This window comes from Ovis aries, chromosome 2 (genome assembly GCF_016772045.2).
Source record: "Ovis aries strain OAR_USU_Benz2616 breed Rambouillet chromosome 2, ARS-UI_Ramb_v3.0, whole genome shotgun sequence".
NCBI classification, from domain to species: domain Eukaryota; kingdom Metazoa; phylum Chordata; class Mammalia; order Artiodactyla; family Bovidae; genus Ovis; species Ovis aries.
Genome location: NC_056055.1, coordinates 127934762 through 127955995, shown reverse-complemented (window position 1 = coordinate 127955995; position 21234 = coordinate 127934762). Strand labels below are relative to the sequence as shown.

Below are 21234 nucleotides of genomic sequence, written 5' to 3'. Positions count from 1 at the left end.
TTTGGAATCTGAAAAGGATCTTGAAAGTTACTCAGTTCAGAAACGCAAACAACCACAATGATGTTAACAATATAGCTAACCTTTAAGCACATACCATTTGCTAGGCCCTGTTTTAAGCTTTACATATACAATCTTAATCAATCCTCAAAATAACCCTATGATGTAAATATTATTAACTTCATTTGACAGATAAGGGAACTGAGACACAAAATGTTTAACAAATCTACCTGAGGTCATGGAGCAAACAAGTGCAAGAGTCAGTACAAAGGTTGAAGAAACACTTATAAAATTATCCCAGCCAGTTCTATCCATGGAAAGTGTATACAGCTGTTGAGAATGTGATTTGAAGGTGCCAGAAGGTCTACCTAAATACATGAACTTCAACAGTTTGCAACACTGCCTCGAATTCCCACCAACAGAGAAAGTGCTTTGTATGAAGACAATCTCTCCAAAAGGTTATATTTTTAAAAAAATATTACCTAAGAAGAATTGCGCATTAATGATAGCATGACAAGAATGACACACATTTCAGAGAGATCTGGATGATAAAAGGAAAAAAGAAAACAAAAGAGTTGTTGACAGTAAACACCATAACATATACTCTTGGTCAACATTGGCAAAATGGGAGGGGGGGTGTGTGAAGACAAAATTTATCCAATTTGACATTGGTTGAATATAGAGATTATCTATCTTAAAATGTCTTCTCACTTTGGAGATACAAACATACTTGATAGTTAAAGCTTTACCATTTGCAATGGTAAAATCTGATTAGCAACAAAAATTATCAATATATAACATATTTTCCTCACCCCTTGCCTTTTGGAATAGAAATTCTTAAGTAAAAGTCCCACATATGGACCCCAATTAATACATTAAATTTCAAATATGTATGGGAGAATGCAAAGCACTCTAAGAAGATCATCCAAAGAGTTCATCAAATTCTCACAAGTACAGTTGGTTCTCCATATCTGTAGGTTCTACATTCATAGATGTAACCAACCATGGATCAAAAATATTTGAAGAAAAACATTTTAGAAAGTTCCAAAAAGGCAAACTTGACTTTGTTACCTGCCTGGCAACTATTTCCATAGTATTTATAGTGTATTTAGTATTAGAAGTAATCTAGAGTAAATTTAAAGTATAGGAGAAGATGTGCACAAGTTATGTGTAAATACTATGCCATTTTACATAGAGTATTTAAGCATCCATGGAGTTTGTTACTCTCAGTGGGGGGTAGGGAGCTGGAACCAATCTCCCCAAGGATAATTATGTATTCATATTCATATATGATTCATATCTCCCCCAGATAGTTAAATCAACATAAATCAACCTAGCCCAGCTACACTTCCTACATATCACCTGAAATTAGTGCCTGCTGGAGGTGGTCTTTAACAATGAAAAGAACAGAAGATACAACTGTTTTGAATTATGCGAGCACTCAGGGCTACATTCCAGCTGATGTTTTAGAAAGCAAAAATATAGTGTGCAAATAGTATGCAGGATAACATTACACACCCTTGATTTGCTAGAATTATCTTTCACCTTTTCACTGTGTTTTTGCAACAACGAATCCAACTCTTCAGGACTGAGGTTTTAAGTAAATAATATGCAACAGGGAAGTGAAACAGGTAGGTCAATAAAAGTTCTTAGGAAAGGGTTAGGCGAGTGGAATGGGCAGTCAATTAATTAAAAATGCTTTTCAAAATGAACAAACTGCCCTGACTTTCTTGGTGAGCTATTACCAAGGTTCTTTTGAGTTCTTAGAGCATTTTCTTTACTCTGTTTAACAACAAACGTGGGCCAATTGCTCTGAGTTAATTGAAAAGGATTGTTTCCTAGTTGCCAAGAAACGGCGCTTTCTTACATTGTGCAGGCCATTATGTGCACAGATCAAGCTTCCTGATTTTTCTTTCAGGGTTTAAGAATATTGGCTGCTGTGATTTAGTCGTCCCTTGAGGAGAGAAGGCAAGTCAAGAAGGATTTCAGGGTGTTGTTCCATTTCAATTTACCAGGTAAGATTTGGATTTATATGAAAGTGCTATCCTCTCCCTCATGCTTAACTTTTCCTAAATTACTTATATGCTTTTATGAGTGAATGAGTGAATATGAAATGATGATTTTACTTGGGATCATTTTCAAGTAAAAACATGCTAAAATGATTTTTTCTTCCAGATGAAGGTTCTGAGGAAAAAGATTTTTTTAAAGAGGTAGTCCTAATAATGGAGGTCTGTGAGACAGGCTCTAGAGTTCATTTCTCATTGATTTCTAAATAGTGGATACATGTAAATGGAGAAGTGAGTGTATTTAGGGTTGAAATTTCTAAAATCATTGTTATGAAAGCAAATATCATTATTTCTATTTGGAGAAAAGATTTCAAGTCTGACTGTTTCCAGCTGAGACATGGACTTTATATTTGTGAACTTCAAAAGGAAGACTTGTTGATCTTATGTATCAAGTACATGACATTGGTTACTTGTCTCTCTTTTAAAACAAAATCTCTATCTTATCTGTTTTCTGTTGGCTATTTTTCTTATGATTGTGTCTTAAAGATGAAGACAAAATAGGGGTCCTTGTACTCATTGTGTGTGAGTACATGGACCAAATGTGATACAAACAAAAAATTCACTCTTATTTCTCAGGAAGGAAAATAGCATTTCTTGATTTAAAGTTAGTTGCTCCCAGGCAATGTAACGCTTACCATGGGTAATAATTTGGGGTAAGTGCTTGACAAGGACTCTGTATTGAGTTTGTTAGGCCAAATTACCTTCTCACTCTTTAAAGAGCTCACACTTTCACAAGCCTGCAGGTTGAATTCTGCAACCCTGTGAACTTAAACTTACAACATCACATAGTTTACATAGACTATATGTTGAAAACAAGCTTTGTCAAATTTGTGGAGGATCCTAGCTGAGCGCTGTTATTGATTCTCTCTTTCAAAGTCATTCTTTGCCTCCTCTTCTCCATGGCTCTGAGTTTCCCAGGAATATATTTCTTTTTCAAGGAAGATCATCATCTTGGATACAAGTCAGGTCAAATGTTTGTTGTCTCATTAAGTAAGTTTCCATTTGCTCAGAGTTTTAAGACATCTGAGTATAAAGATGACCTGTGCAATAAGGACCGTCACTGATGCTGGAAAGAAAGCAATGCAGCATGCATTTACCTGATAATATGATTTGGGTTTTCCAGCAGTGAACCAATACTCTGGTTAGGAAACTATTATGTGAAATAATATGAATCATTATCATGAAGTGATGATTGAATATGACATGCAAGCCATCCATTTATTTTTAACTTGTCAAATTGGAATCTCCTTTCTAGAATTTCTATACTTTTTTAAGTAAAATAATAAATCACAGTATTATCAGTTATCAAAAATTCATTATGCTGTATTTTTTAATTTATGTAGTTGTAAAATTAAGCAGCCCATTTAGATAACTACATGGCTATAGTTATGTACACTTGGTGTGACTTATTACCATTTGTGAAACAGTGCACTTCTTCCCAGGTAAGATGTAAATTTAAAATTTTCATTCTAACTTACATTCCTTTCTTCATCTTGCTAAAAAGTTCTCTTTGGCCTGAAAATGTACTTTTGATATTATTAGTACTATGGTGCTTAAAGTACCACAGTACTTTAAGCTATGTACTTCCTCAGTGGCTCAGTGGTGAAGAACCTGCCTGCAATGCAGGAGACAAGATTTGATCCCTGGGTCAAGAAGATCCCCTGGAGGAAGGCATGGCAACCCACTCCACTATTCTTGCCTGAAAAATCCCATGGACAGAGGAGCTTTGTGGTCTACAGCACATGTGATCACAGAGAGTTGAACATGACTAAAGCAGCTAAGCACATGGTGCTTAAAATATCTATGCTAGTAAAGTTTTTGCCTAGTAATTTTGTATTTATTGGAGCAAGGTGACAGGTGAACATGTGGAATGGGTGGAGTAGAGCAGAAGTCAGACTAATACAATATTTGATAGGCAGATTTTTTTTCTCATCTAGCACACCATTTCTTTTCTGTCAGTATAACCAAATGATTGTGATATTAGTAAACTGTTAAATATACTTAATAGTGTAACAATAAATCCTGTTTTTATTTGAGTGTTATTTTTTAAACTAAACAAATACTAACTGATACTGATTTGCTTCTTTGCGGATTAAGAATTTTACAAAAAGTATGATGTCCACCTAAGATGGGATGGGAATAAATCTATAAAATTTTTGTTCAACCTTAATTAAAAAGAGACTGACTGGCACTGACAGTTTGTGGATCACAGTGGTTGAAATACCATAAGATGATAGACTTTGAAGGCCACTTATTGATTACTGAGTCTAATGACTTCGAACAATCATTCTGAGGAGTCCTAGAGATTCCCAAAAAGCATTATAACAAGGAGCCTTCTGAAGGTAGGGGGAATAGGTAGTTATCTGGTGGTGTAGGGATAACAAACTGAACTCTCAATCTGCCCATGCTTTTCAAGTCTGTACGCAAGAACATAGATAGCCTAAGAATATTTCACAAACCCTTTGCGGAAATCAAAATTCACTGTATTTTTAGTATCACACTGATCTACAATTCAAGAAACCCAGTCAAGCAGGAAAGTAATTTGACATATACAGTGCAATCAAAGTTTTTGACAGTCAGTTCTATTACAGGCACTCAGTATGTCTTTGATTGTTCTAGAATCATTTCAGGGATCCTTACTAAGTAGCTTAGCAATTTTTTAACACCACCTATTTTAAATTATTTTTATAGAACTCTGGATTTTTAACTTTATAGTACAACTTTTAAAACAATTTCAAATATTTCTAAAAACATGATTGTGCCTTTGATAATTTCCCCTACTCTTGTGATATGAAATTTACCAAATTTTAGAAAACACAATAATGTATAAAGGAATAAAGTACTTTCTTTCTCTCTTCCCTAAAAATGGTCTGTAATATTAGAAGATTATTTGTCTAAATGGAGAATATTATGCAAAATATTTTCATAATGTTAATGGTCCTATTGTTTATCTATACACAATGAGCACCAAAGTTTATCTTGCTATGATAAGCCACAGGAGATGTTCCTTTCTTTTATTCTTAATATAGTTTTTTAAACTGGGATTTTAAATTTCTCAGCTGCAGTGATGTGATTTTTGAATCACTCCTATAAATTCCTTTTTCCATGTTTGCTTATAAGTATTTCTAAAACCTGAGAATATTGTCTCTCTTCTTTCCTTCAGAGCAGTTGTTCTCAATTTGGCAATATCTGAAGATATTTTTTGGTTTAAGAAAGGAAGTGTGGTATTCCATACATTTAGTGGATAGAGATCAGGGAAGCTGCTAAACATCTCATTACGTACAAGACAATCCCTACTGCAAAGAAGTATCAGATTCCAAATGTCAATAATGTTGAGACTGAGAAACACGGCTTTTCAGACTTAACAAATCTTATCCTGACTAAATATATGATTATGGGTTAGAGTTGTTTTCTAAAATCTGAAATATCATGTGCCTTCATTCCTTTTATTTATAATATTGGCCTCTAGGATCATACCTAATTTTTAATTGAACTTTTTGGAAGCTGCTTATAATCTGCTAATCTGCTTTTTGGAGTCTGACTATTACAAAATAAATATGACAATGGTCACATTATCTTTAAACTCATGTCATGCCATATTACTAAATAGTGCTGTGTCCAAGTGACTTGTAGAATATTTCCCTCATTGTGAATGAGGGAATAAAGAATAAAGAAGACTCATTAAAGCAAGACAATAATATAATATCATCTGCTTAATTGTTGTGCTCCTGATTTCATGTCCGAAATTACTTTTCAATTCATTCATTCTGTAGATATCTACTGAGCACCTATCATGTTCCAGAAACAGTTTTTGTTGAAAATTTGGTAGTAAATAAGATAAAAATCATATTTTTGCTGTGATTACATTCTAGTGGAAATCAGAAGATCGAAAATCTCCATTTCTTCAATCATGTTGCAAAAGTCTGTTCATATATTTTTTTCATGTAAACCCTCTGTCTCTTTGGAATTGCCAAGAACCTTTTTACTAATTTTTGAATTTCACTTTCTGGCAGATGTCTCTATTTTCAACTTGCTTGATGTGCATCCTAGAGAAGACTGACTTTTGAAGTGAATTTTAAATGAAGGAAAATATAGTTTGATGAGTTGAAATAATGTTAGTAAGAGAAGTCAATATGGCATTTAGGAAAAAAAAAGACATAAAAGTAAAGATGGAAAATTGTGAGTGGAAAGAAGCCAACTGTGCCTGAAATTTATTTTATTCACTATGCCACGAAAAATGGGAAAAGGAAATAAAAGAAAGGGAAAAGAAAAAAAGAAAAAAGTTCCAGGGTAATGGTATCTCAGAGTAATTCATTTCCTTGTGAGGATATTTTTATCCCTGAGGAATTCTTCAGAATTTCTTACCAATGTCATAGTGTATTCCTCAGTAGCCACTGATGAAATTATTGGTTTCTTCTTTAGAGAGGCAATGAGATGTATAAATGAAGAAAGGTATTAATAATTTTAATGATCTAATCTAGATATTTCTTTTGATTTTACTTTGTAGTTTCTTTCCTTTTCAAATGCTTTTTTTCTCAGTGTATGCATAATTGTTTTCTTAGTACACATAGGAGTTAAAAGTTCTGCTAATATATTAATAAGTGAAAAAAGAGATTTGATACTCTAAAATTCTCACTTTTTAAACCTATCAGTTTCAAGTAATCATTTAGCTTATGAAGTTTCTATTTACCAAAAGCTATGATTCTCATTTTCTTCCACTCTTCCATTTAAAAATAAATTGAGATCATATCCAAGTCAGAGGTTATTAGTGTAAAAATTCCAAAGAAACAATATAAATGTGGCTACAAAAATGTTTAACAATTATGTATGTATTCTAGAGTTTACTGAAAATGAGAGCAATTCTAATACTATGCCTTTACAATGGGTTTTCTAGTAATGAATTTGAAAAGAATATATTTTTTAAATTTTTACGTTAAAAGTAATAGTGATACTGACAGATTATAGTGAAACTGCCTTTGTTGTATGAGCGAAAAAAGAAGGAATCTTTTCATCTTTGTTCAGGACCCAACTTTGTCATAGATTAAGGCACTGAATTGGGCAAGAATCTAGACTGTCTCAATATAAACTCAGTAAAAACACTTATCTCATAGTGTCATTCAGAGAAGGCAATGGCACCCGACTCCAGTACTCTTGCCTGGAAAATCCCATGGACGGAGGAGCCTGGTGGGCTGCAGTCCATGGGGTCACAAAGAGTCGGAAACGACTGAGCAACTTCACTTTCATGCATTGGAGAAGGAAACGGCAACCCACTCCAGTGTTCTTACCTGAAGAATCCCAGGGACGGGGGAGCCTGGTGGGCTGCCGTCTATGGGGTCACACAGAGTCGGCCGTGACTGACGCGACTTAGCAGCAGAGCAGCAGCAGAGCGTCATTATGCAAACTAAATGAGATATCACAGTTTAGTACTTATCAAAGAGAAATTAAGCGGTAATATGATGTTCCCCTTTCTTTATAACTCCTAGACTATCATAATTCATTTCATAGAAAAGATTGTAAAGGGAACTTAATGATCATCTAATTTGTTACACATCTGATTCTTAAATTGTTTATGTTTCCCTGGTCACTAGCCTATGTTTTATTACTCTAATAAAATAAGAGTTACCTTCTGAGACAACAGACATTTATAAATATTAATATTGAAACATTGTCACTTTTATAGGTCAAGCAGTCCAATATTGGCAGATTTCATCTGTTCCAACCTAATACATATAAAAAGCAAATCTTTTTTCCCAAAATACAGTTTTCTATGATAAAGTCTGACTTAAAAATGCTAGAATGTCAATATAGTTTTATAAACTTCTTTTTAAAATAATTATAAAAAGATACTACTAAAAAAATAATTCAGTCCTTAAGAACTTTGAGCCAGAACTGACAGGCTAGTCCGTGGGCCAAATTCAGCCTGTCTTGTGGTTTTGTGCAGCCCATGCGGTGAGAATTGTTTTTACATTTTTAAACAGTTGAAAAAAAAATCAAAGAAAGATAATACTTTGTGACATATGAAAATTAAATGAAATTCAAATTTCAGGGTCCATAAATAAAGTTTTCTTGGAACAACCCATGCTCACTCATGTACATATTGTCTTAGGCTGCTATTGTTCTGCAAAGACAGAGTCGAATATTTGCAACATAGGTGTTATGGCTTAAAAAGCATCCAATATTTATTATCTGGCCCTTTACAGAAAAAAGTTAGATTATCCCTGTCTTAGAGTCCAGCTGCCTACATTCAAATTCCATTTTCACTCCTTGGCTCTGTGATTTAGATAAGTTATTTAATCTTTGTGAGCCTTGGTTTCCACATTTTAAAATAGCCATCCTTACAGCACTTACGTCATAGGATAATTACAGTACTTAGTACATCATAAGTATTCTCAAAATGTTATTACATTATTAATATTTTTCCAGGTAAAAACTATAAATGATTGAGGGAAAAAAAAAACAATCTATAGAAACTTGAAAAGCACAGATAGACGGCAATTGTTGCCTCACTGTATCAGATATACCTAATGTAGCCACAGAAATGATTTTAATATTTACATCTCACTCATACCACATGGGGAGAAGGCAATGGCATCCCACTCCAGTACTCTTGCCTGGAAAATCCCATGGACAGAGGAGCCTGGTAGGCTGCAGCCCATGGGGTCACTGAGGGTCAGACAAGACTGAGCGACTTCACTTTCACTTTTCACTTTCATGCATTGGAGAAGGAAATGGCAATCCACTCCAGTGTTCTTGCCTGGAGAATCCCAAGGATGGGGGAGCCTGGTGGGCTGCCATCTATGGGGTCGCACAGAGTCGGACAGGACTGAAGTGACATAGCAGCAGCAGCATACCACATGGACCATTTCAAGTTAAAAATATTTTAAGTTTCTAAATTTGCAAATGCTAAGCTGCAAAGTAGGGGCTGTTTTCTCCCTGGGACAATGAACATCTGCTGAAACAATTTGTCCAACAGAACATTTGCCTCTGCTGGCCTTTTTTTTTTTTTTTTAAGAAATGGAAAAAGGATCATTGTTTAACTTAAATTCTTCTCAGCTTCTAAACCAAGAAACAATTTCTCTCAGGACTAGATGTTTCTAGGATTTGGAAAAGTAAAGGGGCCTCAGTTTCCCCATTCCCCCATTTTCAAGTAAGGGTAAGCAGAACTTTACTTAGAGTACCGTATTCATGCTTCCTTCTTGTTTGAAAGACCACAGGCTTTTCTAGATGATTTAAGATTTCTGTAGTGGATTGAGCTCCGCAGCGCTTTCTGAGAGAGACTCGGGGGTGGGGTATGGTTATCACATAGCAGAAAAGGGGTCAAGCTTTAAATGAGAAAGGTTTTTAAGAAGTAGCTCAGATCTATTACTTTCCATATGCACAGTTAGAGAGGTCTGAAGGAAAGATCCAAAATCTTGAAAATAAATAAAATGCTCCCAAAGCTAAAATCCAATAGCATCCTAGAGGTAATGGATGGTTACGTAGAACTGCTGATGAACTTCAAGACTAAGGCGTAGCAGTCATTCACTTCTCCAGCTTCTGTGCCTGTGTTTCCCCAGGGAAGGCTGAAGAGCGGAAGCTTCGAGCACTCAGCTTTATAATGCATACTTAAGAAGGCAGTGAACAATAACTATTAGAGTTCTCTAGGTAAACCAGGTTGAATTACAGATGCTTCTTTTGTTACTCACTTTTAAGTAGAGCTTCTGGTCCTTGGAGATTACACCAAGAGTAATGAGTCATATCTGAAATGAGGAAGGGAAAGTGTCAAATTTCACATTGATTCATAAGCGTAAGCATGAAAAGTTGCTCACAGTATTTCAATGGGGGCAGGGAGACACAGAGGAAGAGTCCAGAGAATCAAATACTTGAGCACTGAAGAGTTTCTATTTGCTATAAAAGATTGAGGAGCCTTGCTGTTTTCAAATAGAGGACTCTATCATACATAAATTATTCCTGAATTTTGAAAACATTTATTGTGATATAGTTGATTTACAATGTTCTGTTAATTTTTGCTGTACAGCAAAGTATTTCAGTTGTGTGTGTGTGTATGTGTGTGTGTGTGTTGTGTGTGTGTGTTGTGTGTGTGTGTGTGTGTGTGCGCGCGCATGCATGGGTGCTCAGTCACTTCAGTCATGTGCAATTCTTTGTCACCCTATGGACCGTAGCCCCACAAGCTGCTCTGTCCATGGGATTCTCCAGGCAAGGATACTGGATTGGGTTGCCAGGCCCTGCTCCAGGGGATCTTCCTGATCCAGGAATTGAACCTGTGTCTCCTGCATTGGCAGGTTCTTTACCCACTAGTGCCACCTGGAAAGCCTATGAATACATGTATGTATATGTATGTTCTCCGTCATATTCTTTTCCATTATGGTTTATCATAGGATATTGAATATAGTTTCCTACTCCTGATTTTTTATTGTTTCCTAATTATTATGTTTGTTTATAAAATGGTCAAGTATGTAAAGAAAAAAAATTTTTTAGCTACCACGTCAAAAATATTTTGTCACCTGCTATGTATTTTGCCAACCAGTGAAAATCTTTAGCAGTCTTTGGTACAAAGCCTTAAGATGACTGTGGGATGGGGGGAAATTTTCCTCTGTTAGAATCTTTTGGATGATAGTCAAACACTTCTATAATTTCCTTCACCATTTTTAGCTCCTTTTGGCATCATTTATTTCAAGTATGCCTCTGGAATGTCAAGAAAATGCCAGATATTATTTTGAATGTTGGATTTTAATATCATATCAGGCTAAAGTTTTCCTAGAGACTTCAGAAATAAAGGTAGAATGCTTCTTTCTTATCCTTTAGCAAAATGGAAAACTTAAATTAAGACCCCGTGGAGCTTTTGGTCAGTCTCCTACCTGTGAAAGTAGATTAGAAAGGAATTTTTAATCCTCTGGCAGTAACAGATATACTTTGTTGGGGGGAGGAGGAGGAGGAGGAGGAATTGAGTAGAAGGAAAACCAGAAGCTAGGCTTGTCACTTAAGTTATCAAATGATCCAAGTATTTGGTCCAAAGCCAATGACTTCACTGGAGTTACTTACTCTGAATATTGGCATTTGAGTACTCCTCAATTAAACCTTTTAAAATAATGATTCGGCAATACTTCAGAGTAAAAGTTCCACGGTTATTTCGTCAGTTGAAAAAGCCTACAATTAGAAATGCTATCATTTTTGGCTTCTCTGACTCCCTGATACAAGTATGTGAGGTCTGCTGTGCTGGCACCAACAGGGAAAGAACGGTAGAGCATCTAGTCCATCCTGAAATCATTCAAAATAGATGGTCCTTCAATCGAAGGTTTCTGAGGGATTTGCTATGAATGACTAGGCTTTCACTTTTCACTTTCATGCACTGGAGAAGGAAATGGCAACCCACTCCAGTGTTCTTACCTGGAGAGTCCCAGGGACGGGGGAGCCTGGTGAGCTTCTGTCTATGGGGTCGCACAGAGTCAGACACGACTGAAGCGACTTAACAGCAGCAGACTCATAACAGTAAAAGAGGCTTGCTTGCCTTTCTGATCAAGACTTGCTTGCCTTTCTCGATTCTGATCAAGAATCCCTGCAATATCAAACAAAGGATGAATTCTTTCCTAAGAGGCTTATGAGTAATTCAGGTCCCTACAAGCATTCCAAGAACAGGATTCTTTTTGGTTACCAAGATTGTAAGTGTGATTTTGACCCAAAGGCTTAAAATCAAAGCACATATGCTGTGTCTCACTTGTTTTGTGGACCACTTCCCTTTTCATTCCTCTGGATTTTTTCCCTATCTTTATTATATTAAGAAACAATAAGTATTTTTAACAGGCTCACCTGAATTAACATTTTGTAGGGCTAACATATTTGAACTAACAACCATACACACAAAAATAATTTACAGGGAAAACTCTTCCTGGTCGGTATTTTCTTGCTCCTATCCCATTATTTTTAGCTTTGTGACCTTGGGCAAGTCATTTAAATTCTCTGGATCTTAGTTTCCTCTTCTGTGTAAAATAAGAACATGAACCTAAATGACTGAAAGAGTCTCTTTTAGCTACAACAGTCTATAAGCCAATCTTTAAGCAAAATTGTGACCTTTATCATGAAGAAAGGACAGTGGGAGGGAAACACGAGAGGAATTTTCTCTCATTTCTCCCACTCCCACAAATGCTGCAAATGGCTGATGATGGTGACTCACAACTTTACTAGGTATGTTAACTGTCTGGGTAAAGTTTGTACAAATCTTTTGAAGCTGAAGGGGTGAAAGAGTTTAAGCTACAATCTTTTATTCTTCTCATTTTTGACTGACTTCAAGACTTGAAACCTGTTGTATTTCAGAATACAGAATAACATAGCAGGTGTTAATTTCTTGGGAAATAATGGCTAATTGAAAATAATGGTTAACATTAATATTGACATCTTCTAATTAGTAAAATAAAACTTCTCATTATCATCCCATTTTTCTTTGTGAAAAATGTGGTTACTCCTACAAATGCCCAATATTTCTTTCATTAGAAAGAAGGGATTTCCTTTGCTGAAATTTTCCCAAAAAGTTCAAAATACTTATACTCTAGGGAAAAAATATTCCTAAAAATTTATTTTTAATGATTTCATTCCATATATGCAAATTGACTCTTTTAGAGTCTAACTCTATCTATGGCATTAAAGGTCTGAGATGAGGAGAATATGTTATTAGTGAACCATCTATTGCTCTTCTTGAGATTTCTTCAAACGGCAGAGAGAACTAAAACTATGAGAAAACTACTGGGGAGGTCTAATTATAATAATAAAACATCCAATTTTGGTTAGACAATGTAATTAACAGACTGGGGAAAGGAGCTAAAATAAAAGGACTCGTTATGTTTCATTTCCTGAATTGTTATTTCCAAAAACAGAGACATTTTGTCCACTTCCCATTTTGTGGAGCTATTGCAAAAACTTTCTGCCACCATAAATCTTAGAGATAGTGACTCGACTCGATGGACATGAGTCTGAGTGAACTCCGGGATTTGGTGATGGACAGGGAGGCCTGGCGTGCTGCAATTCATGGGAGTCGCAAAGAGTCGGACACGACTGAGTGACTGAACTGGACTGAACTTAAAAGTTGTATGTGGAAAGTCTACTGCCAAAGTAGACTTGTTTCATGTGAAAGATCTAGGAACATATCTTTTCTATTAGATGATGTTAGGAACCAGCCTTGGTGACAAGCTAAACCTTTCAAAGATAAAAAAATAACTTCATTTTAACTATCACTGGTTAGTATGTCAGGCTAATTAAGGTTAGGCTAGCTCAGTGATACACTGACCATTACTAACCACTGCAAATAACTGCATGGACAGATAACACAGATAACAGTGACAAACTACAATGCTTATGTTTGTACTTATCACTGGTGAAAAAGTAAATAAATTTAATTTAAAATTTTCCACAGAATCAAAAAAACTTGATTTACTAAAAGTTTTTAAATTGATCTATTATCATAGAACCAAAATGGTGTAGTTTTATACCTTTCATTGGTAGAATATACAACTCAGAAGACCAAACACCTGCAACTTACAACTTTAAAAAAACCTTCATTTTTCAGTTTGTTTTCATAGTGTATTCTATTAGATCCTCTTTAAAAATTAAAAGTACTGTACTACACATTGCAGTGATCTCAACAGGAGGAGAAAACAATTATTTTTCATCAGAGTTCTGGTGGTAACAACAGAGACAGCCAGTAATTTGCTAGTATAATCATGTCTCCATGAAAATCATGAATGAAGGACATGATTTTTAAAAAATAACTGCTGAGGGTAATTTGCAGGTATATAATTTAACTTCTAAATTGCTTTGTTTCAAGGAGGCCTCTGCAGAGAATAGTTTAAACAATAAGAAAATAAACTTTAAAACATTATAGAAGACATTCAATGTATTTTCCTTCAAAATATATTTCACTGACTTAATAGATATTCCAGGTAGGAAAGTACTAGTTTTATACTGGAATTTAGACATTTTCATTAGTTCAGAAGTCTTATTAAGAAAAACTTGTGTCTTGCTGAAGCACTGAGTCATAAGATTAAAAATGGTCCAATATTATTTTCTATTCCAGACACTATTATCTTTTGTGTTTCCAACACTCAACTCATCCACCTAACTGGTACATCACACACGTGAAATAGCTTCTTTAGACTCTGAACCATTAGTTGTGCGTCCAAGATAACATAACCTACGTTCACAAATAGAGAAATACTCACATTTTTGCATAGAAATGAAGAATGAGAAAATTCAGAAGTTAAATTTATGAACAGATAATTTAAAAGATTCTCATTTAGCTATTTATCCATGTATCAGCAGCATGGAGGTCCTGGTCACCCCCTTCACTCAGAGTAGCCTACAATAGTTGACTGGAAATGGCACTGCTTCTGCCCCTGGGCCTCACATATAGTGTGAAACATAATTTTCTTGGGGTTTTTTTGCTGCCACACCCCCTGCTACCCTACTTCCCAATAGATGTGGTAAAGGTCAGGGGGTTCATCCTCCTCACTTTACTCTTTCAGTTCCTACTACTGCTGAATTATCTCTTTCACATCCTTCCTCTTCTATCCATTCTGTATCAGTTCAGTTGAGTTCAGTCGCTCAGTCATGTCCAACAATTTGCAACCCCATGGACTGCAGCATGCCAGGCCTCCCTGTCCAACACCAACTCCCAGAGTTTACTCAAACTCATGTCCATTGAGTTGGTGATGCCAAACAACCATCTCATCCTCTGTCATTCCCTTCTCTTCTTGTCTTCAATCGTTCCCAGCATCAGGGTCTTTTCCAGTGAGTCAGCTCTTCGTATCAGGTGGCCAAAGCATTGGAGTTTCAGCTTCAACATCAGTCCTTCAAATGAACATTCAGGACTGATCTCCTTTAGGATGGACTGGTTGGATCTCCTTACAGTCCAAGGGACTCTCAAGAGTCTTCTCCAACACCACAGTTCAAAAGCAGCAATTCTTTGGCATTCAGCTTTCTTTATAGTCCAACTTTCACATTCATACATGACTATTGGAAAAACCATAGCCTTGACTAGATGGACCTTTGTTGGCAAAGTAATGTCTCTGCTTTTTAATATGCTGTCAAGGTTGGTCATAACTTTCCTTCCAAGGAGTAAGTGTCTTTTTATTTCATGGCTGCAAGTCACCATCTGCAGTGATTTTGGAGCCCCCCAAAAATAAAGTCTGACACTGTTTCCACTGTTTCTCCATCTATTTGCCATAAAGTGATGGGACCAGATGCCATGATCTTCATTTTCTGAATGTTGAGCTTTAAGCCAACTTTTCCCTCTCCTATTTCACTTTCATCAAGAGGCTCTTTAGTTCTTCACTTTCTGCCATAAGGGTGATGTCATCTCCATATCTGAGGTTATTGATATTTCTCCCAGCAATCTTGATTCCAGCTTATGCTTCATCCAGCCCAGCGTTTCTCATGATGTACTCTGCATATAAGTTAAATAAGCAGGGTGACAATAGACAGCTTTGACATACTCCTTTTCCTATTTGGAACCAGTCTGTTATTCCATGTCCAGTTCTAACTGTCGCTTCCTGACCATCCATTCTGCACAAATGCAAATATAAAACACAAGTGTGTTCATGTATTTCCCTGAAACACAATCACGCCAGGCAGTTGGGTTAAATATTTGAGTGTGTATCTTGGGATGCAAGAGCACTGTATCACAGCACAGCACGGCACATACTATGAAAGCGAACATCAAACATCTCAGTCCATTGGCAGTACTTGCTACCAGGCAGCACTTGTGCTCAGGATCTAGCCCTTGATGTCTTGGAGGGCCATCTCCCCTACCTCCTGTTATTCTTCACTGATTTTCCTGGTCTTGGAACACTTGATTCATCCACCTCTGGCTGAAGCAAAACATTCTTCTTCATTATGCAGGCAATTTCTCCTTTGTCCACTTTTCAGCTCATTTAGACAAGCTCCAAATGCAGATCAAAGATGGTTCACTAAAATGTTCTTGCTAAATAAGACAATTTTTTTCCATGAGAAATTTCGTTATCTGCTTTTTAGCTGCCCACCTGCCTCCCCCACCCACACACACAGACAGGTTTTTTTTTTTTTAGCATACTCACATCTTGAAGGCCATTCAAGGCCATTTACCCTGCTTAATACTAGCAGGGTACTAGGTTTTTGAAGAGTCCTGGGAAGAGACCTAGGATTCATTCCTATTCATGTTCTCCCTGTTCCCTCCCGACCATAACCAAAGCCCTGTTAATTCTGCTGGAAACATCTCTCTTCCTTCTCGGTGTGTTAGTCACTAAGTCATGTCCAACTCTTTGTAACCCCTCAGACTATAGCCCCCCAGGTTCCTCTGTCCATATGATTTCCCAGGCAAGAATACTGGAGTGGGTTGCCATTTCCTTCCCCAAGGGGTCTTACCAACCCAGGGATCAAACTCGAGTCTCCTGCAATAAAGGTAGATTCTTTACCATCTGAGCCACCAGGGAACCCCTCTCTTCCTTCTACTGTTACCCTAATACAAACCATCACTGTCTTTTCACCAGTATTAGTTTAACAGCCTCCTAACCTATTGTTGGAAGGAAAAAAACGTGCTCTACTAACTTATGTCCAAGTGGTTAGGGGTCTGAAAATTAATTGATGACAGAAGAAAGGTTAATTTTCATATGCAAGTGAGAATACCTCATAAGAAGTGACTCCCCAAACATCTAGGAGTAAGGGTTTGTATACAGTTTTAATGGAAAGTGGTGGGGGAGTTAAGGGATTCAGAAGATGGAAGGTTCTGATGAGGCTTGTGTATAAAATTTTCTGGAATGCCCCAGTGCCCAAGGCCAGCCACCTGTCTGACTAGAGACTTCCCCAGAGACTGGGTTTGTGGCAGCTGGCTCCCATAAGGCACTGCTTTAGTCAGATAAGGGAAGTTCTGATAAGATTACTTTCTGCAGATGTTTTCAATTTGAAGTAATCGACATTCCATCTTGGTGGGTTGATGATCCCTATACTATCTCCCCACAATCAGTCTTGCTTCCACAAATCTGTTCACGTTGCAGACAGCATGGTATTTCTAAAACAGCTGATCACGACACTTGCTTTCTTAAAAACACTTCTGCAACTTTTCACTGCCAAGGATTATGATTTATAATCCTAGATTTCCCACTTGCCTGCTAAAGCTTAAAGAACCAAAGAATAAAACTGCATAAATCTAGCCTACATGTTGATTTACATAGCAGGAAAGGTAAGGCAAGGTAGGCAAATTATGATATAAAAAAAAATAGTCTTTAGTGCCACGCCACATTTTGAATCTAAATTCATACTTGGGGCAGTGTTCCAGGTACCAGATCTTTTTCTCTTCCTTTCAATTTTAATTAACATTTCATTCCTTTAGGGCCTTACTGAAACGCATGGCTAAGTAAGTTCATAATAAGCTTATTCTTATTAGTGTTAATAAGTTAATGTACTATGCATTTCCACATACAGCATTTCTATTTTAATAAGGTTATTCATGACTTATTCCACAGGATGACCTATAAAAAGGCATTTCAGACCTTGAAGCAATAAACTCAGGAAAAAATGTAAGCTAATGGGCTTTGAACACCTCTTAAACCCAAGGTTCTTGCTCTGCCTGTGAATAGAACTGACCCTGAAGGGAAGAATTCTATTGCCTTTGTATAATCTGCGTTCCTCAGGACAGGGTTTCATGCTGCTGTGTATTCCTCTATTATGTCGCACAACCTCGGTGTACCAACAGGGGTATTTTGCCATCCAGCTGTGATTCCCACATACTTGAACTGTCCATATGCTTTTTTTAATAGCTTTATTCAGATATAATTTACATGCTACAAAATTCACTCTTATTTAAAGGGTAGAGTTGAGTGATTTTTAGTATATTTTCAGAATTGTACAACTGTCACCACTATCTAATTTTCAAACTTTCGTATCATCCTCAAAAGAACCCCCAAAAGAACTTATCAGTAGTCATTTCCCATCCCCACTCCCTCTACCCCAACCCAGCACTGAGTAACAAATCATCTATTTTCTGGCTCTATAGATTTGTCTATTCTGAGCTTTTTTGTACAAATGGAATCATACCATATGTGACCTTTTGTGAGTGGTATCCTTCACCTAAGCATAATGTTTCCAAGCTTCCTCCATGTTGTAGCATATATCAGTACTTCATTCCTTTTTGTTGCCAAATAATATTCCATTGCATGAATGTGCCACCATTGTTCATCCATAAACAAGTTGATGGATATTTGGGTTGTTTCCACTTTTTGCCTATTGTGGATATTGCTGCTATGAACATTAGTACACACGTTGAGGCGAACATATGTTTTCAGTTCTCTTGCTTGTATACCTTGTTGTAGAATTATTGGTATGGTAATTCTACATTTAACTTTTTGAGAAAAGGCCAAACTGTTTCCAAAGTGGCTACACCAGTTTATATTCCCATCAGCAAGGTATGAGTATTCCGATTTCTCCAGACCTTTGAAAGTGAAAGTGAAGTCGCTCAGCTGTATCTGACTCTTTGGGACCCCATGGACTGTAGCCTACCAAGCTCCTCTGTCCATGGGATTTTCCAGGCAAGAGTACTAGAGTGGGGTGCCATTTCCTTCTCCAGGAGATCTTCCCAACCCAGGGACTGAACCCAGGCCTCCTGCATTGCAGGCAGACGCTTTACCGTCTGAGCCTCCAGGGGAGCCTCCACACCTTTGCCAACCCTCATTACCGCCATCCTAGTGGGAGTGAAGCAGCATCTCATTATGGCTTTGACTTGCCTTTCCCTAACAACTAATGATGTTGATCATGTTTACATGTGCTTACTGGCCATTTGTATATCTTCCTTGGAAAAATGTCTATTCACATCCATTGCCCATTTTTATTGTTATTTGTTTTTTCTAACTACTGAAAAGATTTATTTATATATTCTAGATATAAGCTTTCAGAAACATGATTTACAAAGATAGCCTCCCATTCTGTGAGTTGTCTCTTCCCTTTTTTTTTTTTTTTTTGAAGTACAAAATTTTTTAATTTTGAGAAAGTCTGGTTTTTCTGTTTTTCTTTTCTTGCTTATTCCTTTGGAGTCATATCCAAGAAAATATTGCCTAAGCTATGGTCACAAAGGTTTGCTTTCATTTTTTTTCCCTAAGAGTTTAATAATTTTAGCTCTTAAGTTAAGGTCTAAGATTAAATTAACTTTTGATTAAGTTTTATATATGGTGTAAAGTGGGTATCTAACTTCATTCTGTTTCATGCGGGTATCTAGTTATCCCAACACACTTTTTTGAAACTGCATATGTTTTTAAACCATACACTGGGAACCTGTTAAGTTAGCAGTCATGTTAGCTATCTGTTACTGAGTAACCTAGTAAGCAAATTCAACTCTGAGAAACTTCAGGTATCAGTGTTTGGTTCTGTAGATTTGTATATATTGTGTCTCTTCTCGCTTTTGAATATTTTATGACTTTTGTTCTGTTGAGTACATCAGATGTTTGGATGCATTTCTCTTTCCCAAAGTAAATATATAATTTAATGTATATAAGGTTATTATGGGTGGGAGCTGCTACAAGTAATTAATCTTGACCTACAATATGTCAGCAATTTATCCATTCTTTTCCTCCAGAAAAACTTGTTGAGTGTCTACTATGTGGTATGGATATAATGCTGAGCTTACAGTAATAAAAAATATATTCTAGAGAGAAGCAGCAAAAACAAAAACAAAATATCCACAAGTAAAGTATAATATGTGAAGTATTAATGTTGATACATATTAAGAAAAAAAATGAAAGCCAGAGGAAGAGAGTAGAGAGTGAGGCAGAAGAGTGAGCAGTCTCTTTGGTTAAGGCAATATTTAGCCAGAAACTGGAAGGCTCCGGGGAACTATCAGTGCAGATGTGTTAAGACAGAGTGTTCCATGCAGTAGGAGAAGTAAGGGCAGTGACCTGAGGTGGGATATGTTTGAAGTGAAGTGAAGTGAAATTCACTCAGTCATGTTTGACTCTGTGACCCCATGGACTACACAGTCCATGGAATCCTCCAGGCCAGAACACTGGAGTGGGTAGCCTTTCCCTTCTCCAGGGGATCTTCCCAACCAGGGATCAAACCCAGGTCTCCCGCATTGCAGGTGGATTCTTTACTAGCCGAGAAGCCTGGGACTGAGTTCAAATTTCCTCCCTCCCTCTGTAATTCTAATGCCAAGAGCATAATTTCTATATACATCCCTATTTCAATACAGTTTCTTTTCTAAAAACATTTTGCCATAATTGATTATATATTATACCATACCTAAGAAGATTCTGTTTGGACGTTTCAAAACTAGATAAATTTAAAACTAAGACAAAAACAACAAAACACTCCCAAACTTTTCTTATATTACATTTCATATCCGATGAAGCCCAGTTTCTAATGTTGCAACTTCAATCCAATTGAGCAGACGTAACTGCCTTGGTGATGTTTCCTGAATTGTAATTTATGGATCATATTTATGGCTCAGAACTTTCAACAGGGACTTGGCAATGGTTTGAGTAATTAAAGATAGTTAGTCAGGACTCAGTAATTTATAACTATGCTTGTACGCTTGTATTCTGACAATACGGAATGTAGTGAATGTCACCAGGGTGACTGAATTCCAAGCAGCTGTATGTTGAGGAAAATAGGTGGCTTATGAACAGCCTACTTTGAGCATCATTGGCTATGCCACCCTGGGTGTGTATCATGGGGTCAGTTTGTCATCTATGCCACATAGGGCTGTGCTAATTTAATGACTCACTGGAGTTAATGTTAGCAAATCATTGTTGCCTATATGCTATGTTCCCACTGAATAACAATAACCAAAGAGAACTTATATTTGCTATGAAAATTTCAATGTCTATAACGTTATAGACATTGTTAATACTTCTCTTTAAAAGTCATCTTTTTGACAGTAATGCCCTGAAAATCAATGGCCCAACCTTTCTCTACTCCTTCTTACCATGTTTGTGATTTCTGTTTTGGGTTACTTTAGGCAGTTGGCAAATCTTAAGTGGCCTAGATATGTGAAAGTAAGGTGTTTCGATATTTTCAATATTTAAACTTGGAATATTCCAGAATGCCCTAAATTAAAATGCAATTATGAAATGCCCTTTTGCTTTTTCACCAAATATATTCATTTCTACAGTGTTAGTCACTCAGTCATGTCCAACTCTTTGTGATTCCATGGACTGTAGCC

At 36.6% G+C, this 21234-nt stretch overlaps 1 protein-coding gene across 4 annotated transcripts in view; it reads left to right on the top strand.

Moving 5' to 3' along the window:
• Window positions 1-1626: 1626 nt before the first annotated feature.
• The window catches only part of ITPRID2 (ITPR interacting domain containing 2), a 94928-nt gene continuing 75320 nt past the window's right edge, over window positions 1627-21234 (top strand). For 3 of the 4 annotated variants that reach the window (XM_027964773.3, XM_042243654.1, XM_060411086.1), the window contains exons 1-2: window positions 1627-1730; window positions 1916-2012. The gene's annotated coding sequence lies outside the window, so the exon portion shown is untranslated. Of the gene's footprint in view, window positions 1731-1915; window positions 2013-21234 lie in introns of those variants that run through there. The other variant, XM_060411087.1, reaches the window with a different exon arrangement.